At 43.2% G+C, this 22,507-nt stretch overlaps 1 long non-coding RNA gene across 1 annotated transcript; it reads left to right on the top strand.

Annotated features, from left to right (window-relative positions):
- The first annotated feature begins 17,113 nt into the window (after positions 1 to 17,113).
- On the top strand, positions 17,114 to 21,875 carry LOC141740655 (uncharacterized). The gene is made up of 3 exons (XR_012586105.1): positions 17,114 to 17,852; positions 18,636 to 18,722; positions 20,688 to 21,875. It is a non-coding gene; the product is annotated as an uncharacterized LOC141740655 (long non-coding RNA).
- The last annotated feature ends 632 nt before the right edge of the window (positions 21,876 to 22,507 follow it).

Here is a 22,507-nt window from a genome sequence, read left to right as displayed (position 1 = left end):
GTCTGGGTTCTTAAGCAACTGCTGGAACATGCCATCATGATGCCGTAACAAGCTTGTAAAGATTGAACCTATTTCAATTTTGGTTCCACCTCTGATGAAACAAATTTTTCCTATCTCCTCCTTAGCTATAAGTGCTGGCACTCTTGCTACCCACCACTGCTCCAGCACTGGTAGTAACATTCAGCAGTCGCCGAGTACTTTACTTACTTCCAGCATTGGAAAAACATTAGCTCATTAAATCTTCCAATATTTCTCTAATGAGAGCAGTCATTAGAATTGTCTTCACTTTATGACCAGGAATAAGGGAAAATGGAGACTTTAAGTGACCTAACCATAGCAAGTTGGTGGCAAAGTTAGGATGGTGCTATTGATTTCTGCATATCCTCTGAAGACTCCTGAAAATTATATTCCCTATTCACTCAGCTGAGTGGCCTTGGGCTTTCTCTTATAGCACTGGTGTGGACTTCGATCTAAATAGGTAGTGGGATTTCAAATTTATGGCATTGATTTTTTTTTTTTTCTTGAAAACTCTTTGACACTGAGAGGCACTGGAAAATTTTCAGGCTGTTGAGTTTGTGTGTCTTACTTTTTCCTCGCTCTTGAATGAAATAGTAAAATCCATATCAGAAGGAGTTACAGGGCTTTGCACAGCAGTGTTTGCAAGGCACACCACTGCCTGATGGAGCGATGGGAGAAGCTGCTCAGCTCAGTGGTGCCACCACTTCCCCGTTGAGTCACGCAGCGTGTGTGCCACGCCAAGCGGTGCTAACAGCACAGGTCCTCCTAGGTCCTGACAAACCGACCCTCTACACTGACCTTCATGGATGGGAGGGTTTAGGACAAACCACCCCAGCATTCCTTCATGGCTCTGCCCACGAGCCTATGACTCTTCATGATGTTTTGCACTTTTACCTGATTCCTTGCAATAGCCGCGGTGGTGGAGTGGTGCCCTGAGTTTGCAGAGCAATTGCATGCCCTGATTTTTGGAGAGCTCTCCCACCATTCCATGCAACATCATGGCTTAGTATCGTACATTTCCTTGGGAGCTGGCTTTTCAATGGGTGCCAAACGCAAAGCAGATGCTGGGTTGGATTTTCTGCATTGTCACTTATGTGACAGCAGTCACTGGTGTGCAACTGTGCATCTCCCTTGTTTAGATCACAGCTGCCCTGGGTAGACTCCTCCTTGTATCCTGGAACAACTGCAAACTACGTTAAAACAAAAAAAATATTAAAAGTATGGGGGCGCTTCCAAATCAATACAACCTTTTCCAACGACTCATCTTCATCACTTCTGTGAAACATGAATCTTTAAAGTTTGATTGCCATTCCAAGGTCATTTGTATTTTGCATCGAGGCCTGCGCAATGATTCACTTTTTACTCTGTTTGCCGCTGATAAGAATGGATCATCTTTAGAATTTTATTTCCTCTGTGGAGTTTTCTAGGAGCTGGAGGTTGGGTGATTAATTTTATTGGGACAATAAATTATAAAGGAAGGACTATGTCATTCTTCTTCAACAATGCTTCTTCCTGAGATGACAGTATAATAAATTACAGGTGTACAGCAAATTGCTAAATGCAATCAGTTGACTCGTGCTGGGTGGGTGGGTGGGTAGGTAGAATAAAAGCAGTGCCGATGGGTTCGGTCACTGAAGTCGCATGGAAGCTTTACCACTGCCTTAAGCCAGCGCTGAGTGATCTACTTCTGATAGATGGTTGAGCCTAAAAGCTCACGCTGAATAAAGTCTCCTTTGACAAGGTCAGCTATCCTGTGTGTTGGTGGCAAAGATCTCTCCTAATGTGTCATATTTTAAAAAGTAGGATTTGCCTTACTGGATTGAACCATTACTCTCTTTAAGATTTTCATCTGGGCTTGAATAACGATCAATGTTTGAGGCTTCAAAGCAAAAGAGGAGAAAAAAACATTAGCACAAGAAATCCCAAATGTCTGCTACTTACATAATTACTATATAGGGACAGGAAACGTCTGTTCTCATCCCCTTGATTTTTTCAGCTTCCATCTTGAAGATTTGTTTATCTTTCCATTCATGTCCAAAATGCAGATATTCTTGAATAAAAAAAAAAATTATGTAGCCCCTTTTGTTGCCTTTCAGTGCCCCGTACTCGAGCAATAATATTTCAATGGTGTGCTCCATCAGCGGGCCATCAACCGCTATGGCTTGGGAGCTGCCTCGCAAAATGTTTTGAAAAGAGGGGGCAGGAGCTGGAATCAGTGATCATGGGAGCTGTCCCACTGCATTTATTCCCTCTCATGAGTTGATTCATGGATATTAAATCCAGCAGGGACCGTTATGACCATCTGCACTGAAATTCTGCTTACATTGTGTAATTTAACCTGTAATTCCTGCATCGGGCCAGCCAACCTCTGACTGAACAAGGATGTATTTTTAGAAATACCATTACTCCTGATTTAATTTTTTCGCATCGTGGAGAATTCTCCAAAAAAAGCATTGGAAAACCATTCACCTGATTTTCCTAAATGTAACCAGGAGGTAATTAGTCTGCCCAAGGAGATGCTAGGTGTTGCTAGCTACGGCCAGGGAACAGAACTCCCAGCCCGTGCTGTCAGTATAAGAAATCCTTCGACTCCAACGTCCATAGGATGTTCTCGATCAAAGTGAAATACTCAACTTGTCTTTCTAAAACCGTCAACTGTTAGTTTCATTAAGTGCCCCTGTACATGATACCCCGCTGTGCAGTCTCTTACTGTTTTGGGTTGCATTCTGAAGTGAAAAGATGCTCTTCAGAAAACTGACAGACAGTGTAAGGCTAAGGTTTAGAATCGCTTAACTATATTTTCTTCTCCTCTCTATGGCCAAATGATTAAAAAGCTTCAGTAACAGGAGGCAGAAGACACAGCTGCTGGCTTCTAGGCATGACCCCCTAACTTGTACTATTTATACTTTTGACAGAATTAACCAACATAAGGTGTGTTGAATGCAGGGCAGCTATTGGTCAGAAAAACAAGAAATCAGTTGATTCTTTTGCTCTTATTCAGGCAAATTTCCACTGATTCTTATGCAAAGGTGTCATAATTTAGCTGATCAGCTCTGCTTTTTTAAACAAACACGTAAACATGTGCACACTCCTGTCTTTTTATGGACCATAATGTGTTTTTAAGCATTTGGGCCACAGGTTTTGAAGAGAAAATCTGCTTAGTGGCCCAGATATTTATAAAGCTGCTAGCAAATATAAAGAGAGAGACAGCACGACAGATGTGCAGATGCAGTTAGGAGGAATTGTTACAGGCACGAGAATCATTTGTCACTGATGTGTGCTGCCCCGCTTACTTGACCCGCTTGCAGTGCTTGCTTCGTAGGGTATTTGCTGTTGTGTGGTTTTGCTTTTCTAGCAATGTCGTAGAGGATCCTACCTGATCCCTTATGAAATTCAACAAGGGCAAGTGTAGGGTGCTGCACCTGGGGAGGAATAACCCCATGCACCAGTACAGGCTGGGGGCTGACCTGCTGGAGAGCAGCTCGGTGCAAAGAGACCCGGGAGTCCTGGTGCACAACAGGATGACCATGAGCCAGCAATGTGCCCTTGTGGCCAAGGAGGCCAGTGGCTTCCTGGGGTGCATCAAGAAGAGTGTGGCCAGCAGGTCGAGGGAGGTCATCCTCCCCCTCTACTCTGCCCTGGTGAGGCTGCACCTGGAGTACTGGGTCCAGTTCTGGGCTCCCCAGTTCAAGAAGGACAGGGAACTGCTGGAGAGGGTGCAGCAGAGAGCTACCAAGATGATTAGGGGACTGGAACACCTCTCTCATGAAGAAAGGCTGAGGGATTTGGGTCTCTTCAGTCTGGAAAAAAAGACGACTGAAGGGGGACCTTATCAACACTTATAAATACTTAGAGGGTGGGTGTCAGGAGGATGGGGCCAGGCTTTTTTCAGTGGTGCCCAGTGACAGGACAAGAGGTAATGGGCACAAACTTGAGCATAGGAAGTTCCACCTAAACATGAGGAGGAACTTCTTTACTTTGAGGGTGGCAAAGCACTGCAACAGGCTGCCCAGAGGGGTGGTGGAGTCTCTGTTTCTGGAGACATTCAAAACCCATCTGGACGCGTTCCTGTGCAACCTGCTCTAGGTGACCCTGCTCTGGCAGGGGGGTTGGACTAGATGATCTCCAGAGGTCCCTTCCAACCCTATGGTTCTATGATTCTACTTTAGAATGTGTTGTTGAAGAGGGAATGAATGCTCTTCCCTTCAGGTTCGTGGGGACTGGATGCCTTTACTCTGAAGTCGTAAAATAACAAGCTTTATGGGGGTGATGATCTTTGATACCAAAGCCAATAAGAAAAGGAAGGGGGAAGAAAAGTAAGACGGGGATGTCAAAGTCCCCATGTATTTATTTTAATCCTAGCTTGAGAACTACTGAGCTGGAGTCTTCCCTAACCCCCCTCAGTGAGGTTTCCTTGGCAGAGCTACAGAAATGGCCAATACACTACAGCTGTGAGCACTTAGTTTCTCTGAGAGCCAGGCAATTTTTGTGTTTAAAGGTGCTTACAGTATTTTAGTACTGACTGATTCTGTAGAAAAAAGGGGAAAAAAACCCACTAACTTGGGATATTTCTAATTAAATTACTGATTAAATCTCTTTGTCCAAAGCACCAGCTCAGGGACTCATTAACCACTTCAGCCTCATATCTTCTTCAGACTTATGGAGTTGAGGCTAGACTAGCCCACCACCTTGTATAGATGGGTGAGGTTCTTTGATTAATTTTTTTAACCTCACCGGTCGCCACATTGAAATACATGTTTTCTTTATGCTACTTTATCTTCAGACCAATAATCCTGGTATAGTCTCTTAACCACCTTTGAGTGTTTGCTGCACAGAATCTTGTTCTGAGTCATTCTTCCTCCTTGTTTGCTTCTTTATGCTTATTTATTAGGTTAAATCAGGAAAGAAACCTTTTTCCTTGCTGAAAGTTGAATGGGTTTTGATAGGTCATAGATTTAAACCCACCTAATGCTTTCAATGTACTGGGGGCAAGGACTCGTGGGCAAGGGACTGTGAGCCACAAGCTTCCTTCGCCTGGATTAATAGTGATAGTAATATGGTTATCACTACTCAAAAGATAAACATTCTTAGAAGCGAGTCATCATCCAGAACCCATGTATTACTACAAAATAGTAACAAATCAGTAACATCAAATTCTATAAAATGTTTATATAGAGACAGCTTCTAGAGCAAATAAAGAATTCACTGTATTTCTCTGATCACAATTCTCTCTAGGAGCAAGCACTTTATTGTATCGTATATCTGGCCACACAACAGCAGTGAAAAACTGCTTAGCGGAACATCGCTTTCTAAAGGACTAAAAAGCTGAGCTGGCTAGTTCTGACAAGGGTTCAGTATTGGCCTTTCTTTGGAATTAGAGGTAGGAGGAAAAATAGTGGAGAACTTCAGGAACAGAGCGAAGGAAAAAATAGAATAAAATGAAAGGCTAACCAGAATTATATCCCAGCTCTCCCTCTTTAATCCCCATGTATCTTCCCTACTATTCCTGTTCATTTTTCATGTATTCTTTATGGTACGACCACAACTGGGACCTGTTTCTGGAAGAGAAGCTCCCTGCACTAAGCATTTGGCCAGCTGGCTGTAAAGCTTTTCTGTTCCCACCGAACCTTGAAAGAAAGACCTTCTCTTCCTCCGCCTCAGACCTCCACAGACGTGCAACGGGAGATGCCTTTGCTTCTCCTGGGACCTGCCGCTCTATCAGTCCTCACAGGATTGTAGGCTCTTCACTTATGTGCTGTTGTGCTGCAAAATCCCTCTTTTGTCCTCCTCTTCTCATTGTGGATTCGGTCGTAGCTCAGAAACAGAGAGGGCCAACCACAACAACTTTCTCCAGAGGTTCAGAACTAATTTTAAGACAATCCGTTGGCACCAAAGAAATTAACTTTTTTTGAATGAGACTGGACAAAAAAAAAAAAATGTAAATACTTATCTGATAAAGTAGCTTTTCTCAGTCTGTGGAATTATTCTTTAAGCCTGTGCATGTTTCCCATTTGCCTTTCTTCCAAGCTGAAATTCAACCCAGGCAAAATTTACTTTCCCCTCCATTATGATCATCAAACTTAGTTGGGTTTATTTTCTTCCTTGACGCCAAAGTCAGTTCTGTGTTTCAGCCAATTTTATTTGCAGCTCCAGCCAAAAGCACCAAATCTCCTTAAAGTACACAAACCATATATTTGGTCCACTGTGAAGCCAGAGTTGCTAATAAGCATGGAATTTCTCATCAACGATATGGGTGTTTGCAAGAGAAAATGCTACTTGGAAAAGTTGCACGTTTCTTGAGTAAATCCCCCATCAAGAGTCCCGGCTGCTAAGCTGCTGGAAAAGTAGGGTAGTCAGCAATACAGAAGCTTTTGGAAAGTTAATTGTGATAAATCAGATTATTTGACATTGAAGTCAGTAGATGATTGGTCCCCGTACCTCTTCTCCAAAGAAATATTTCTTTACTGAAAAAATACCATGTAAATGCTTACCACTGTGGCTAGTATGAGATGTTTTGGCGTTTTATTTTATATGTTTTGTGGGTTAAAGGCTCTAGGCAGGTGAAAAGATGTGTGGCACCACGTTCATATGAAAGAGTAATGGCAGTTGCAGAGATGGAAAAGGGATGCTGAAGCATCTTGAATAAGGATACCAAAAGGCAGATGTGGTGCTATTTACCACACTGACTTGTGCTGTTCAGGTCGATCACAGCGTGGGCCGGGACCCAGCCTCGAGCTGTGGGACACGTCAGGGCTCTGTCGTCACCCCACCTTCTCCATGGGGAGATGCAAATCCTCCACTCGCCCAGGCTCTCCCCCCAGCTTGTCTTCGGGTGCCCTAGAGCACTGAAAAAAACCCTGTTTTCACCTCTGCCAGCATGCCTGCTCTGGAGGTGTGCCGCAAGCAGGGAGTTTGGCAGCAGCCCCCGTCACACAGGTTTTGTGTCCCCTCCTCTCACCCACACCGGAGCAGACCTGAACCACCGGGGCGTTACGGCTCGCATCCAGAAACCGAGGGCAGGGGAACACAGAGTTTTATTCACGTGTGGAGGAGTTTGTTTTTTTTTTTTAATCTGTCATTCAAACATTCAAGGAACATTCGTAAAGCCCATACTCTCCAAATTATTTACTATTTCTTCTAATTAATTATAGTAACCCCTGTTGCTTTGTCATACGGGAAGTAAACAACTGCTTCGACTAACTAAATACTCGAATCAGGTTGGAGAAGGTTTTAATTAGTTAATTTCATTAATCACAAAGTCTGTTTGTTGCTGTTCATGGGCCGTGGAGCAGTAGAAACGGCTGTTACTATGCAACGAGACTGCAACCGTGCTTCTTCCTTCGAGGCAGTTGATAGTGTTCTGTCCACATCTTGTAATAGGCAACGACAGGTGTACTTTTTCTTAGGTTTTTGTCTTAGAGTTTAATACCACTAATATCCAGTGTATCATTTGTTGGGGAAATATACCTTACGCTAGCAAGAGAACGGGTTATGTGATTTATTGAGGCAAGTTACAAGTTTGCAGTGAAATGGGAATTCTGTGAGTACTGCGGTACACCCCGTTTGTATCTACCAAAGGTTGAGAAGGACAAAAATATCAGAATTTGAGACTGGATTAATGACTGCATGCAGACTAAAAAGAGGAAAAAAACCCAACTTCAAAAGTACTTTAGAAGAAAAAAATATTCCATAAAGCACTGTAAAAAATCTGAACCTATGTGTTTTGCTCCTATGTGCTGTAAAATTAATGTGGAAGTTTGAAATCCGGTATAGTAAGAGAGTGGAAAAAAAATCCAATGCAGTTCATTTGAGAAGCACATTTTGTAACTTTAAAGGCTGGGCCAATTCACCTACAGTAGCCATATTTGAGAAATATATGTAGTGCTCATAAAAACCTTCAGGCTGACATCAGCGTGTATAAACTCTGTTGCGCAGCCTCCTCTGCAGCGTCAGTGGTGGTAATTGCTCTGAAATCCATGACCCAAACTCTGACAATTTGGATTGGCTGCAGGTCTGCCTGTGCTCGTTTTTCATACAATAGGAACAGAACGGGCGACGGTGAGGCTAGCTTCCCACGCAGGGCAATCGCTTCTCCACCCCGATCAAAAGGGATTATTCCCAGATCAGAGTTGGAAGAGACGATTAATCTGCGGACATTGTTCAGTCCTGGGTCTTTGTATTGTGGTCAGCAGTTCATGAAAAACCTGAGTGGGCAGCACCACCACCTCTTCTCCCCTTGGCTGCCAGGCAGTAACAGCTTTCAGTCACTACTAACCTGGTCCAGGCTCACGCAGGAGCCTGGAGGTAAAAGATACGTAACCACCAACGAATCCTTTCAGTTGCCTAGTGCCTGCTTCTTCACCTAGATTATACTGTTTAAGGCTATCTACCAAAATTACACAGTATTCTTTGAAGAAGAAAGTTTCTGCTTTTCACAGGCATCATTCTTTACGTCCTCTCTTGGAAAATTGCAGGTGCATTATGTCACTGCTACAGCTATTATTTATTATTATCTCTACCGGGAAATCAATTGGTGCTGCAGAGGATAACAACAAACACTTATAGCACCGAGGAGATTATGTTCTCCTGTGGTGATGCTGATGACACTGATAGATGGCAAATAGATGGTCGGAGAAAACCCTACTGTTAGCCTGGCAGGATTGACCTTAAACAGCTCTGTAGGCCTCTACATATATATATATATATATGTATACACACACACACATATATATACACACTCTGTTTTCAGCCTGCTACCAAAGCAAAAGCAATGGGTGCAGACACATGTAGGCTGAGTGCCAGCATTAAAATTGCATTTGCATTGCTTTTGTTTGTTTTTAGAAAAATGCTCTTGGCTCTGTTTCCTTGAGTAGTGAAGCAAGAATTTCATTATTTTAATATGAGGCTCTGTGGCCTGAAGTGGAATAGCAGCCACTAGTCCTTTACTGTTCTTGCAGTCAAAAAACAATACTCCGATATATCAAAGTGTCTGACCTCGCCTGGTTCTCTGAAAACCTCAGATGCTGCATCTACTGCGTATCCCATGATCGAAAGCGCATTCCAAGGCTCCACTGCACATCGGGTCCCTGGTTTGGCCTGTAAGTTTGCCTTTTTTGTAGCTTTCAGTGGTGGAGGAGGTGATCTCGGGGGATTATTGTCGTGTAAAGTCCTACAGAGGCCACAGTAACAGCACAGACTCTCTTTGCCAGGCACTGTACAAAGTGATAGTACCTGCCTGGCATGAGGCACAAACCCACCACAGGAATCCCCTGCTATTTTCTGTAATAAAGATACAATGCTCTAATTCAGTTCCAGTTTGGGTAATTACATTGTCTAGTCACGTTTGCCAGTGGCATCTCCAAGATGTAGCGCTCTACATGTATTGCTTTGGCTGTGGCTAACAAACTGTTCAGTGCTCTGTTCTAACTAACTGTTCAGCTAGTACTGAAAGCACGAGGATGGACATTCTCAAAATCTGTAAAATAAGCAGAGCTGATCAAACAGGTCCACATCACACTGCAGAATTAGTTGCAACTGAGAGAGAAATGAGGTTTCTCCTTTATTTAGTAGAAGCCTAAAGCTACTTCCTCTGAATTCAATAACCAACTGTGACTGATTCCGGGGCAAATCTGGTTCCAGTAGATGGAATTTTGGTAGACTTTGGATTTGCAGTAGGTGAAGGTCACACTGTATGTGTAAGATAGTATTGTTTTTCTACATGATCTAATAAGTAACTTTCTGTGACTTCTTCAGGTCCTCGCCTTGCCGATTTAAAAAACTCGTGTCATTGTTTTCTGAAGGGCAGCATTTGCATTTTTGAGGAAACCTAGCAACACTCATGTGAAAGAAAAATAATTAAAATGTGGTAGACTATTAGAAACACAAGACTGAATTATAGTCTACTGAGGAAAACTAATCTAAGTGTGGCTAATGACATCCTTTAGAAAGTGATATTCAGCGAAGAAGATATATTAATGTCATTTGTATTGATGATCTATGTTAGTGCTTGCAAATATTTAAATCTAAACGATTCAAAAAATTGTAGGGAGTCTATATTTAAAGATCCAGTGGAGTATCCATCAAAGTGACAGATGTTTTTTTCTCATTGGTATCTTAGATATATTTACTGTTCATGGTATCAAAAAAAAAAAGGGAAATGAATATGAAAATCCTAAAAAGAAAAATGACTATTAATACACTCAACTGAGATGAAAACCAAAGTAATCAATGTTGGAAGAAATATGTAGGTAAAACTAGTGAAAAATAAGCTGAAATAAAGCAAATTTCCCCCGGCCCTATAAATTTATGATATAGTTTAAAGCAGATTGAATGGTCCCTGTTGAACCGCAGCTATGCAAAAACCAAATTAGATTATACCCCAGCAGATACACAGTTAGTTAATGTGACGCTGAATGGGACGTAACTTTGTCTCTGCTGACTATTCAGTTGTGGTCAGCTCATTCCAACAAATCTACCTTGGTTTTCCATAACTGTATTGGAGCACGGTAACCTCTGGCTGGGTAGGCAAGGTTTAAGATTTTGGTTTACACTTTTGAAGCCTTTGTGTTGTGTAGGGTGATTTTTATGACATAACTATTTCAACAAAAGCCCTAGTGTAGACACAATTATAAGAGGAAAAAAAAAAAAGAAAAGAAGTAGTTTTGAAGTTATGGCTTACATCGCTTGCCAAACTGGAATGCGTTTTACAGGCAAAAAGCACTCTAATTATGTAGGAGGAGTTTACTGGCATAACTACACCAGCATGACAAAACTTTCAAGTGTAAGCGGGAGCTAGGTGCTTATTTAAGTCAGTATGTCTTCTAGCCACTTAACAAAGTATGATTTGTTTTTCGTAACCTCCCCTTCCCCAGCCACACACTGGGTCTGACTCTCACCTGGTTCAGAAGTCAGCAGCGGGACGCCAGCCTGCCGGAGAGGGAGTCAGGCCTGCTTCTGCAGAGAAGGATGCAACCGATGGGATTCACCCGCTAGCAGAGGGTGGTATGACGAGAAAAGCAACGCCTTGGGAAGTACAAAAACATGCAAAAAATTAGTCCTTGTCCTACTTTCACTTACACAGTGGTACGACTTCTTCTCACGCTTCCCCACATAACTCGTGCCAGCTCTGACCTCCTCGGCTATTGGTGTACAAGCGCAGCTGGGACAAAAGGGATTTAAGGAAGCAGCGGGAGATGCTAACTGGGCACCAGGCAGGCTGCACCCTGCACCGAGCAGCTTCTCCCTCACGCGATTCGGCTGCCAGCTCTGGATGCCGTCGCCAGCCACAGGAAAGTGGTTTTTTTCTTGCCTGCAGACAGGCTGGTGCGGCTGGAGTGCACGTGTGTGATGCTGCGTGAGGAAGCCTTACCAGCTCGGGTTGTTGATAGCTTGGCTCATTCTTCTAATTCTACAGTGCAGATGTACCCAGGAAGGCTGGGCAAAAGGTCAAATTTAAAGTATTACAGCAAGTGGGCAGTACCGTACCTGCCTGTTGTATTTCTGACTGTTGCCATCACTATTTTAACAAGCTCTACATTTGCCCCTTTACTCTCCCCGCACCCAAAAAAAATCAAGTCAGACATGGAAAGACCTATTTTGTACTTTTTCTTGTATTTGGGTTCAAAAAGGGCTAGGAAAAAAAAAAAAAGAGAAAAATGTAAGATCATGTTCCAGAAATATTTTGGAAATCCACAGGCTTGATGAGAGAAAACTGAATGAAGGAATGTTGTCACTAGCAAGTCATCTTGAGCGCAGAAGAGAAAATGCTTTTAAAAATTTTTAAAGTAAATCCTCACGCAAAGACGCAGATAGTCAACACTTGAGGCAAAAGGTGTTTTAATTAGAGTGGGAAAAGTCTTTGTTCTAAATAATTAAAGGTAAATTTCCAGAGTAGATGAGAGAAATCCAAACTCCTTAAAAGTTTGACAGCTTTAAAGAGAAATCTGCGAGGGCTCAGAGGTGGAGCGGCAGAGGACGAGGCCAGATTGCCACTTATGCAGCTCTCCTGAGGCATTGCAAGGGCTGAGGAGCAGGTCCCTGCCCGTGCAGGGTGATTCTAAGCACCAGCGACAGGCGTACGGCCGTCCCCTACAAGCAAGGAGCAGAATAAGCATCCTCCAAAGAATGACAAACATCCCACTTGCTAATCAGGGACCTGCCTCAAATCAGTCCGTAGGTGGTATTATGCAGAGGTGTACAAAGAGCAGCGTAGCCTGGACGGGACCTGGGGTTCCCCGGGTCCATCTACCCAGCTCAGAACAGGGCCAGTTTAAATCAGGTTGCTGAGTTCTTATCCTCCTGTTGCGTGCTATTTATAGGCTCCTCACCTTATGGCTAAATATTTAGCAGGATGAGGGTTTACTCTTTAAAACAAGGCTGTGGTGGTGATGGCCTGTTTTGCAGAATGACCTACCAGCTAAAGCATGCACCCAGGAAACAGGATTTGGGATGGAGACATATGACATTCCCCAGGGCATGCTGTAATTCCCAACCTATGGCATAGTCTGAGAAAGAGGGAAACGTCTCCTCCTCCTAGTAAAGCTGGCCTGTAGGCAGCTGGGTGGCCACAGTCGTGGGGCTTCGACAAGAGGTTAGGGCAAGATGCCACACAGTAGGGCACCTAAGCTTTGGTCCTTAATCTCAGAGCTGCTCATGGATTTTATATTAGAGAGCACCTTTTTTATACAGGGCACAAATAACCCTGGCATCAGGGACAAGCAATACAGACAAAGGAACGCCTAAATTCATGGATCTTCCTGAAATGGAGGTGTTGAAGTATCAGTACTGCCCGTGCTCAGAAACAGGACTCCAAGCACATGGAGGATGTGACAAATCAAAGGTTGACTAACCAAAGCCTTCACTCAGAGGCTGAAAGGGTGACTGTGGGCATCACGGTTTTGGAATTTGGCATCACAAGAAGGAACTGTTGAAGACTGAGGCACCTACATATTTTTGGAGGTCTAACCATAAAGATAGACACACTACAGTGACTGTTTTACATTATAAAAGGTTTTATATGATAGAGTTCAATCTCCTAGATGAAAGAAAACTGGAAAAATCCTCAGTGCACCGTGAACTGAAAACGTTCCTTTTTGTTTTATTTGTTCTGGGTACAACAAAGTCAGGTATTAGTCGTGTAATCTTTCGATTCCAATTGTTTTCAATAGAATCCATACTTCGCAATAAGCTTTGCTGTATGAGAGTCATGACTAAGCTTTGAATAATTTGGATTCTACTACAATTTTTAATAGCATTTTCTAGTTTAGTGCTTCCTCCTTTCTCTCTTAATGGTTGCCATTATAAGATTATAAGAAGATTTCCCAGCAAGAGGATTTCTTACCACCCAGAGCTTTTCTATGGAGACACTGTTTTTGAAATTATACTTATGACACAATTATACAGCTACCAAGTGTACTGCATTCCTCTTCATTAACAAGCTCACTGATGTTTACTGAAATGTATTTAATTGAATTTACGTGTATATGAGAGGACACTGTCAAAAGCTGTATCTTTTCTCAGTGCTGGCCAAGACCAAGGAGCTTTAGCCTTACAGTCCAACTTCTGACTAGCACTTCAGAAGGGACTCGCTCACCATCATCTGCACAAAAGCCTAAACCATTTCCTAGCTACATATTTTAAAAGGGCTTGCCACAAGTGGGAGTGTGATTACCTAGCATTATGCAGAGTGAGCTAATCATCTAAGGCCAGTATCAAACGATATAAAAAATAGTCAGATGATGACCGGGAATCTTTACTTCCTGGTGGAATAGGAGAGAAAACAGAAGAGTTAATTTAAACTTTAGTAAACAGCAAGGCAGCTTGCTGCTCTCAGAAGAATAAGACAAGTGCTGAGTCTTTATCAAAGGTGCTGCAGCAGAGTTTCTGACCCCCAGGAAAGAGTTAAAACTGCCCTGTGGTTGCTGAAAGCCTGTTGTCAAAATCGCTAACTAGCTAATTAAAGTTTATTCTGACTAAGAAGCGCTCACATTTTAAAGGATGAGTACATGAAATTTTAACTATCTGTCACACTAACTTCTCTGGTCATTCAATTAGAAAGAAGATGCTCAAGAAAGTCATTATTTTTTTTTTTAATTCCCAGGGACAGCCCCCAAAAGGAGCTCAGCTTCGAATGAGGGATTTACACCTCTTAACTCCGAAACTTGTCTTGTGAAGAACGTTGTTTATGAGTCACCAGACTCTGAAAGGACCATGCATCACACAGGTGCCCTGATTTTCTATTACAAAGTAGTACGTGCCAAGTGTCCTACCCAGGCCTGCTGTGTTAAACACAGGCAAGATTATTCAGGAAAGTAAGATCTCTTATTTTTGTTGGCTGTTTTCTGGTGGGGTTTTTTTTGCTAACTATATCAGCTCTCTCTCTCTTGCTCTCTCTCCATATGTATCTAAATATTTTCTTGTTGCCTGAGTCAGACAGCTGCAGACTCAGTATTTTGGTTTCTTGGTGTCTCCTTCAATGACCCAACTGCCTCTGCCCTGGGTACGGGCTTTTTTCGGGGTCCCTACAGGGGCAGAGCACTGCAGCGCCTGCCACCTTTTGGTGTTGGGCCTTAGGCAAAATGCAGCTTTGCCCTTTTACTTCTGGCCCTGTGAAAGTCAGGAAAGTGTTTATAAGAAAATGTTTTCCACTTGTGGTAGATAGAGCCTCAGTAGCTCAGCTGAAATTGCCTGGATGTTCTAAACTTATAAGCATCATCCCACCAGAGATGTGTTCTTGAATGTTAAATTTAGGCTAATTGGAGGCATATCCTTTAATTTAGCAAGCTGAGGTTACTAATACAGATCAAGAGCTAAAAATTAACAGTGGAGCTGATGTATGCTAAATGCCTAAGTGATATCTTAACCTATAATTATACAAGTTCTGTTAATAGTGAATAATTCAGATCTTCAGGGATTTCAATAGTCTAATGGGCTGTAGTTATTTCCAATTTACATTATGGTTGCTAGGTTTCATTAAAATGAGAAAAAGGCTGTATAGCGTAGCAGAAGAAAATTGGTGTTTCAAGTTATCACCCAGGAATCAAAATATGAAATTTAAATTAGAAGGTGTCCAAGCAACACGGTGACACCAAAGCCAAGCGCTGATAATGAAAGTAGGAAGAGAGTGCGAGTTTGCAGAGAATATGAAAGGAAGACAGCACTACTAGCAACGCACTCCGTAACAACGATATGTTAAACACTGCGCTACGGTATAGCATGTAAGGAGTCCAAAACGTATTGCAAGGCTTAATTAAGCCTTGCTGCATCCTTCTTGAGTTATTCAAATTTTGTTATCGCTGATTGCAGACGGCAGGCTGAGGCACGATAAAGCACACGGCTTATCTGAAGTCATGGGATGACTCAGGAGGATGCGCGAGCAGCAGCCGGGGGCCGCAGCCTCCCCTCCGGCCGGGATCGGCCATGCCATGGCTTTGGGAGGCTGCTCAGCCTGTCCCCCTCCACACTTTGCCACCGCCCCCATCATCCTCATGCCCCGGTCCTCGGTCTTCTCAGCTGAGCTGAGACACGTGTGTCTGGGAGATGTGCTACACACCAGATCGCTCAAGGCAATGTGGGTTAAAGCTAGTGCTTTCCAGAGAGCCAGAGGGAGTTTGTTATTCATTGGAATCACTGTGGACATCTGGCTTGCGCTGCAGCCCCACAAACACACCAGCATGACTGCAGGGACGGCCGATCACAGCGGGAGCTTGGAGAGCCCACCTTCAGACACCACTGCCACCGCCGAGAAAGCCCTGTGCATCCAGCCCCAGCCACATGTGCTTCCACAGACCCGGGATACGCTTTGTGGGGGGATCACAGCATACAACCCACTTAGGACAGCTAATGGTCTCCTCTTAGCCCAGCCCACCCAGGCTTTCAGAGCGAGTCGAGGTTTTGCTGACTCCAGGCTTAAGTCCATCCTTGTCACCCATTGCCACTAGTCCCAGTGATGTCGTCTCTTCCAGCTCCTGCTCTCCTGAGCCATACCGTATGCAGGTGAACTATTTTTGGAACAACGAGGATAAATGAGATTAATTGATGGATAATAAAAATACCACAGAAATTAACAGGAATGTGCAGCAGGTGTTACAATTAGTAGAAGTCAAGCTATCTGACACCTTTTGGTGTCTAAATTTGACTTTAAATCTCTTTTTAATTCTTCTGGAGTGTACTTTAAATACAGAGTATCATCTGCTGCTTATGAGCAGAGTAACAACTAAAATAAATGTTCTTTTGTACCTAAAGATTAGCTATTTCCTCAATGTTTTGTTAGTGATTCATGTTACTTTATGTAAACTCAGCCTCAAATTCCTCACTTGTATATCAGTTGGGTTTTTGAATCTAAATAAAGTATCAGAATTTCTCTAAAAAGGCAGAAAATACTGCTGGCTTTGTTTGTTTGTTTGTTTCAATTTAAACACCTTGAAGTGCTGCAGTTTTCATGTTAGTGAATGAGCCGCAGGATGAAGATTTAGAACTAAATAGTTCTTTCTTTAGAAAATATTTAGAACTAAATAGTTCTTTCTTTAGAAAGTAGGTTTTCCCAACAGCTCCTTTTAATTTGTTCTGAATCAAAGTAACCTCTTAGATCTCGCTCTGAAATACGTGTACCCATTTTGTAACATATTGCTAAATATCTCTGATTTACATAAGAAGTAACAGCAAAACTCCATGTACATCGTGTTAGTTAAATTATTATTATTATTATGTAATTACATAACGGAGAAATAGCAAATTCAAACTCTTAAAATGCTGATCATGAAGTATGTTAAATTACAACATTGCCTCAACTGCAGGGCAGGTGTGCTGAGCGGCACACCCTCCGCCACGCAGACGGTGGGATAAACCAGGGCACAACGTGGCTTCTCACCTGGAAACCGAAGGAAACCACCACCTGAGGAGACATTTTGGACCTCTGCTGTCTCCCGCAACCAGGACACGCTTCAGGGTTCACAGCTGTAGGACTTGGAAGCCGTGCCTAGTGATGCACAATAGATAGGCAGTGCCCTAAGTGATCCCGCAGGTGGCTTCACTCTGAAATTGCAAGTAAAAAGAAATCCTTCCCAAGCCTATTTTTTTCACCTGTGGCAGAGGGCGAGGAGTCAGCAGGTTTGGATTTGGCTGGGGAAGACGAGCTGCAGCCACCAGTGACCACGAGGCCTGAAGCTCCCTGAGCCCCACTCCTCCGGCCACAAGCCATCTTCAGCAAACCACATCGGCCTCCCAGTAGTCCAACCAAATGGCGTACCCGCCAGATGTGCGCAGTGTAATTACCCACTGGTTGGAAACCGCTTTCAGATTGGTAGAAAAGAGACGCTTTGTTACTACAGAGTTACGTTAAGCAGCAACACCACCAATCAATAAAAATCACCAAATAATTAAGCGTCTTCAGACACTTAACACCCACAGCGACTGCCATTAAGCAGAGGTCTGAGGGCTGCTCACAAATCTCTCCAGCATATTATAAATTCCCCCTAGAGCGCTCGGATGTCCCAGCTCTGGCGATGCATGCTGCCTACACCGCAATCCCCTCCCGCTGCTATTAACAGGAATGGTTTCACATTTAAAAATGGTGTCCTGGGAATATGGCTGAGGATGCAGCACGCTGGAGAGGCATTAGCAAGGAGAGAGACAAGCGGATGGTCAGAGCCATGCAGGAGACCAGACCGTGACTCACTGCGTAACCCGGAGGAACTCATTTACCCTCTCATCTTTAGGGCAACCTTCTGTGAGAAATGTCTATCAAAATTTAATTAGTTCGTGGACTGTTATGTACTCTGATTAATAATATTTAGAGTGCACTTGGAGATCCCTGGATAAAGGTTGGGAGTTTTTTTGTAAGTCTGTTATTACTACCTTCATAGCTTTCATTTCTTGTGTCCCTGAGCTTAAAGGAGTTGTTTCTAACACTCTGCACATTTTGTGCTAGTGTCAAATAGCGTGTTCACAGGGCATAAACCATCTGGTTTTGCTGAAACTAAATATTCCCGTGTTTACTTAGGAAAATGGATGCAGACGCTTTCAGTTCTCGCAGCTGTTCCTTCCTGGGAAACAGGAGGAGGAGAGGAACATTTTTCTCTCCAAAGCAGAGGAATAGTAAGCTTGATTGACACTCCCCAAACTGCAGATCCCGCAGGCCCAAATTATTTGCCTTGTTTTGCTTCAGAAGTCCTTCTCCCCTTCCTCGCCTGGGGAGCAACGCCACAGCGGGTGTAGAGTATTTCTGATGGTCTGTGGGCAGTAGGACAGGCTGCCAGGGGAACCGAGATTGTGTCATACGCTAATAAATATAACGGGGCGGGGGGGGAAGCTCCTCGCGCTTTTAAATAGTTCTGACACCAGGGAGATGAAGTAATCCGCGATACCTACGCCTCACCTTGCCCTTGTTTTGTTTTGCGTGTGGCTCCCGGGAGGCTCCCTCCTGCCGCCGAGGCGCTGCTGTCTTGCCCAGGCTCTAACCCAGCTGGCAGCTACGGGGATAGGGCAGGGGTAGCTGCTCTTTTCAAAGCAAGACTTCCAAGTCACGCTTACTGGATTGAAATGTCTATTCTTTTTTCTTTTTTAACTCTTTCACCACTGTTTCTTGCCATGAACAATCCGTTTTCTTGTTTTAATTCCAGAGAAAATAAGGGAAGATCTAGACCTGGCCCGCCTTTTAAGTATGCAAAAAAGGCAATGAGGACATACTCCAGTCACAGGAATCGAGGGTCAGTATTAATCTACAAAAAAAATAACCTTGTTCTTCAAAAAATATTATTACTAAAGCTTTGACGATTATAGAAAACACATTTGTGTATCAGCCAAAGATCTCATCATGGGTTTCAAATATTTCAGTTATGTCTCTTCACTCCCTGGAAAGGTTCACATATGTCATTAATTGTGCTTTATAAACGCGGGAGTTAAAAGTGAGAGCTCACCAAAGTTGCCCAGGTGATGATGAGCAAATGTACGACAAGAATCAGGGGAGGTGAACTCTGACTTACCTATTAGCTCTTTGAAGTGGAAAGAATAAGTGTAAAACATAAGTAGAATATTTACGGTGTTACTTTAATACTAGCCTGCCCCTTTGGTTGGATTAACTATTTCTACAAAGTATAATAGCTACATCAAGACGGATGGACCAGCTCCATCGCTGAATGATTGGGGTATTCGTCGGACACAGATCCAGACTCAAGTCCCTGTCCCAGTGGACATTTAATTACTTACACGAAGTGTTGCAGTTCCAAAAAGTGAGAAACCAAGAGACCTGGCTTGCATGCTGCAGTTCACAGAAGTTTTTCACATCCTAGGTACCTGCATCCGAACCCAAATCACTGGCTATTTTGGGACTGTCCTCCTTCTCTAATTTCTCAGGAAAGTTGGGAAAGTCTTGATTTTACCTCAGTGTAGAAAAGCATTATTTTCGTGTTGCTTTTTTTTTTTTTTTTAAATCTTAAAAGGCTATAACGAAACCTACTATTTACCTAGCTTTAGTGTAAACACTGAGAAACGAAAAGTCATAAAGTGAGATCGGTTTGGTTTTCTGCACCTGTCTCTGAATCTAAACTTTTGGGACAAAACAGTGATAATTTATCTGCAGTCTTTGCGTATTTTGAGATTACTTCGATACTGTTTCTTGACATTTCTAACTAAAGGCACAGGACCTGTGAATATTTTGCAAAGAAACTACCCTAAGAAAATACATGGCCGATTTGGACGACTAATTTCTGTTTCAAGGCCAAAACTGAAGGTGGCCACTGAGGAGGCAGCGGTGCTTCAGCTGTTGCCGCTCAGGGAGAATATGTTCCTAATTACACGCTGGAAAACGAACCACATGGCTCCTCCCAGCTTCCTCCTCCCATCTACATAACAGCTGCAGTCAGCCCTGAGTTATAGTCGGCGAAGGTGACAGAGTACATTAGAAACAAGCTGTAGTGATGGAATGACGCTGTAAAATACTGCTGCGTGCTGTCTAGCAGGTAACTGATGACAGACCTAGGAAGGCAATGCAGCCGGGGATGTGGTTTTTGAAGGCAGCAGTTACAATGACATAATAAATAACTTTAAAGTGCGTGTAGTGCACTAACTTTAAAGCGCAGCGAGTAGCAGAAGCACTGGCTCACCCAACGTTAAGGTTACTAGGAAAGAGCAGGTAACATCAGAGATGCTGGTTCTTGGCAGCTGGGGACACAACCGTCTGCAATTCCCAGCAGCAGCATGAGAACTCGTGTCTAGAGAGACACAGTTTAGGGAATGACACTTACTAACATATAATCTTTTGCCACCTTCTCTGGAAATGTCTGGCCTTCAAATCTCCTAAACTCAGCAGAAGAGCAGCGCAAATTAAAGGACAGCTCGAGGCAGCATGCAGATAAGGAGAGGGAAGTTGATACATAGGGTATTTAGGGTAAATAACACTGAGACCAAGGAGAGGAAAGTTAGAAGCAAAGCCATGTTGGTGGACATTAGGGGAAATGTCAAAATAACCGAAAGGAAGTTTAGAAAGTTGAGCATTATTAATGAGAATTTGCCCCAGGTATCAGCAATGTTCAGCTCCTCCTGCTACTTAAATCACCAAGTAGATATCTTTGGTCTGTATCTGTGTATAGTATAATGCTAAAAATTACTGAGCATCTCCCCCGATCAAAGAAAACGTATTCGCTCCACATTAACTATTTCTTTCTGAATCACAGAAGACAACAAGCCTCATTCTCTGATCTTTTAATTCTGTTTGCTGTGCTGGGATTACGTCAACGTAAACCACGGGACCTGTCAAGTTTTACCCACTGAAGGAGAAACTCGTGTCCTGTTTTCCCTGCTCAAGCCAGGAAGCCAGGCGGCGGCGGGGGCAAACCCTATGGGGTTGTGCAGCGCAGGGAGGTGACCACCTCCCGTGTGACAACCCACATGTGGCCGGGCAGCGGCCCTGTCACCCAGCCACCTTCCCACCGCCGGGTCCGAGGGAGGAGGAGGGATGGCGTGCGTGCCCTGGTGTGCGAGCTGGGACGGATGCAGCCACGACGGGGAGAGAGAGGCATCCTGTGAGGTGTCCTGCTTCCAACGTCAAGGGCAGCACCACTGTGCTCTCCTCATCATATGACCCGGCTCTCTGTCAGCCAACTCAAGAAAACTGAGAAAACAGAGTAGAAGTGAGATGGAGTAGAAAAAACAAGCTTAAATATATTTACCAGAGATCCTCAATAATGCAACGGCACGAGTTACACAGGTCAACGTGGGTTCAGATGGGATGTGGTGTAAAGTAAAGTAAGACAGTGGCGCAGCGTCTACAAGGACATCAGTGAGGGATTTTTTGCAGCTTGTTCTGTTCCCCAGCATCTCCGCTTATTATTTTGTTATTATGCTATGCCACTGAATTGTTTCTGGAACATGCTGACATGCCTGGTATAAACAGTTGTTATGGAATTACGTTTTGCTCAGTGTATCTGAAAGTTTAGTATCTTCTGTAATCTTGGAGGGCAGATTAATTGTATCTTTGTGCCACAGTGAAAGATGATAATTTCATATCCCCGTTTTGTTGTCAATGCAGAATGTTCTGTGATGTTCTATTATGATGCTGGAACCTGATGTTGCGACGGCTTAAAATAACCTTCAGGGCAGTTCGGTTGTGTGAAATGAAACTGGGACAATTCCTAAAAGCTCAAGAGGGGCTGTGGATCTATTAGTTTTGGCAGCAAGAAAGCAGTTGGGATAAGGAAGATCCTTTTAAAAGCTGAATAATTATTTTTCTTAGTTGGACAAAAAAAGAAAGAAAAACATTTTAAGATTTCTTTTTCTTTACTTTTTCACTACTAGCAGAATTTGAATAATAAGAAAGGATAGCTGTATATGCTTTCAGCAGACGAGCTGGAATTACATTTCCGTATATGCTACCTACAAACGGAGATACAAAACCAATTTTCTTTTCTGGAGTTTCTTCCACTTCCTTTGGTGTATCAAGTGAAACTTTATTATCATTGCATAGGTATTTCAAAAGAGTGTTCTTTTGCCTGACTGTCTGGACACCTAGCATCATCTGACGCCTAATCATTGCCCCGCCTTGTCCTAATTGCTTTTGTTTTGCTCATACTCATTTTCTCCTAATCAAGAGATGAAAAACTGTGTTTTGAAATCATTTAAGGTGAAAGGATTTTGCTGGCTTGCACAGACCGATGGAAAAATTCAAGTTTGAGCTCACAGAACTAAGTTTCTACATCTGTATTTAGGCATATAAATAAGCTGCCTGTTTTTTGTAGAACATCTGCTCTTTGTTATTTTGTCAACATACACGTATTTGTCTGCTGTCCCAGTTCACAAGTTTTCACCACCTACATTTTAAAGCACTTCTCTGGCCATCCAAGGCAAGCATCCGTTGACAGAAGTATGTAAACTAACATGTCTTTAGAGCATTCGTCTTTAAAAAGTTTCAGAAAACACCAAAAAAGTATTCTGGGCGGGTCCAGCTGCAATGAAACACAAACCACATCGGTTAGGAGGTTTTTCTGACAACTGTGTT

Source organism: Larus michahellis, chromosome 3 (assembly GCF_964199755.1).
Source record: "Larus michahellis chromosome 3, bLarMic1.1, whole genome shotgun sequence".
NCBI lineage: Eukaryota > Metazoa > Chordata > Aves > Charadriiformes > Laridae > Larus > Larus michahellis.
Note: the sequence above shows the minus strand (reverse complement) of the source record. Positions and strands in the feature narration are given on the sequence as shown.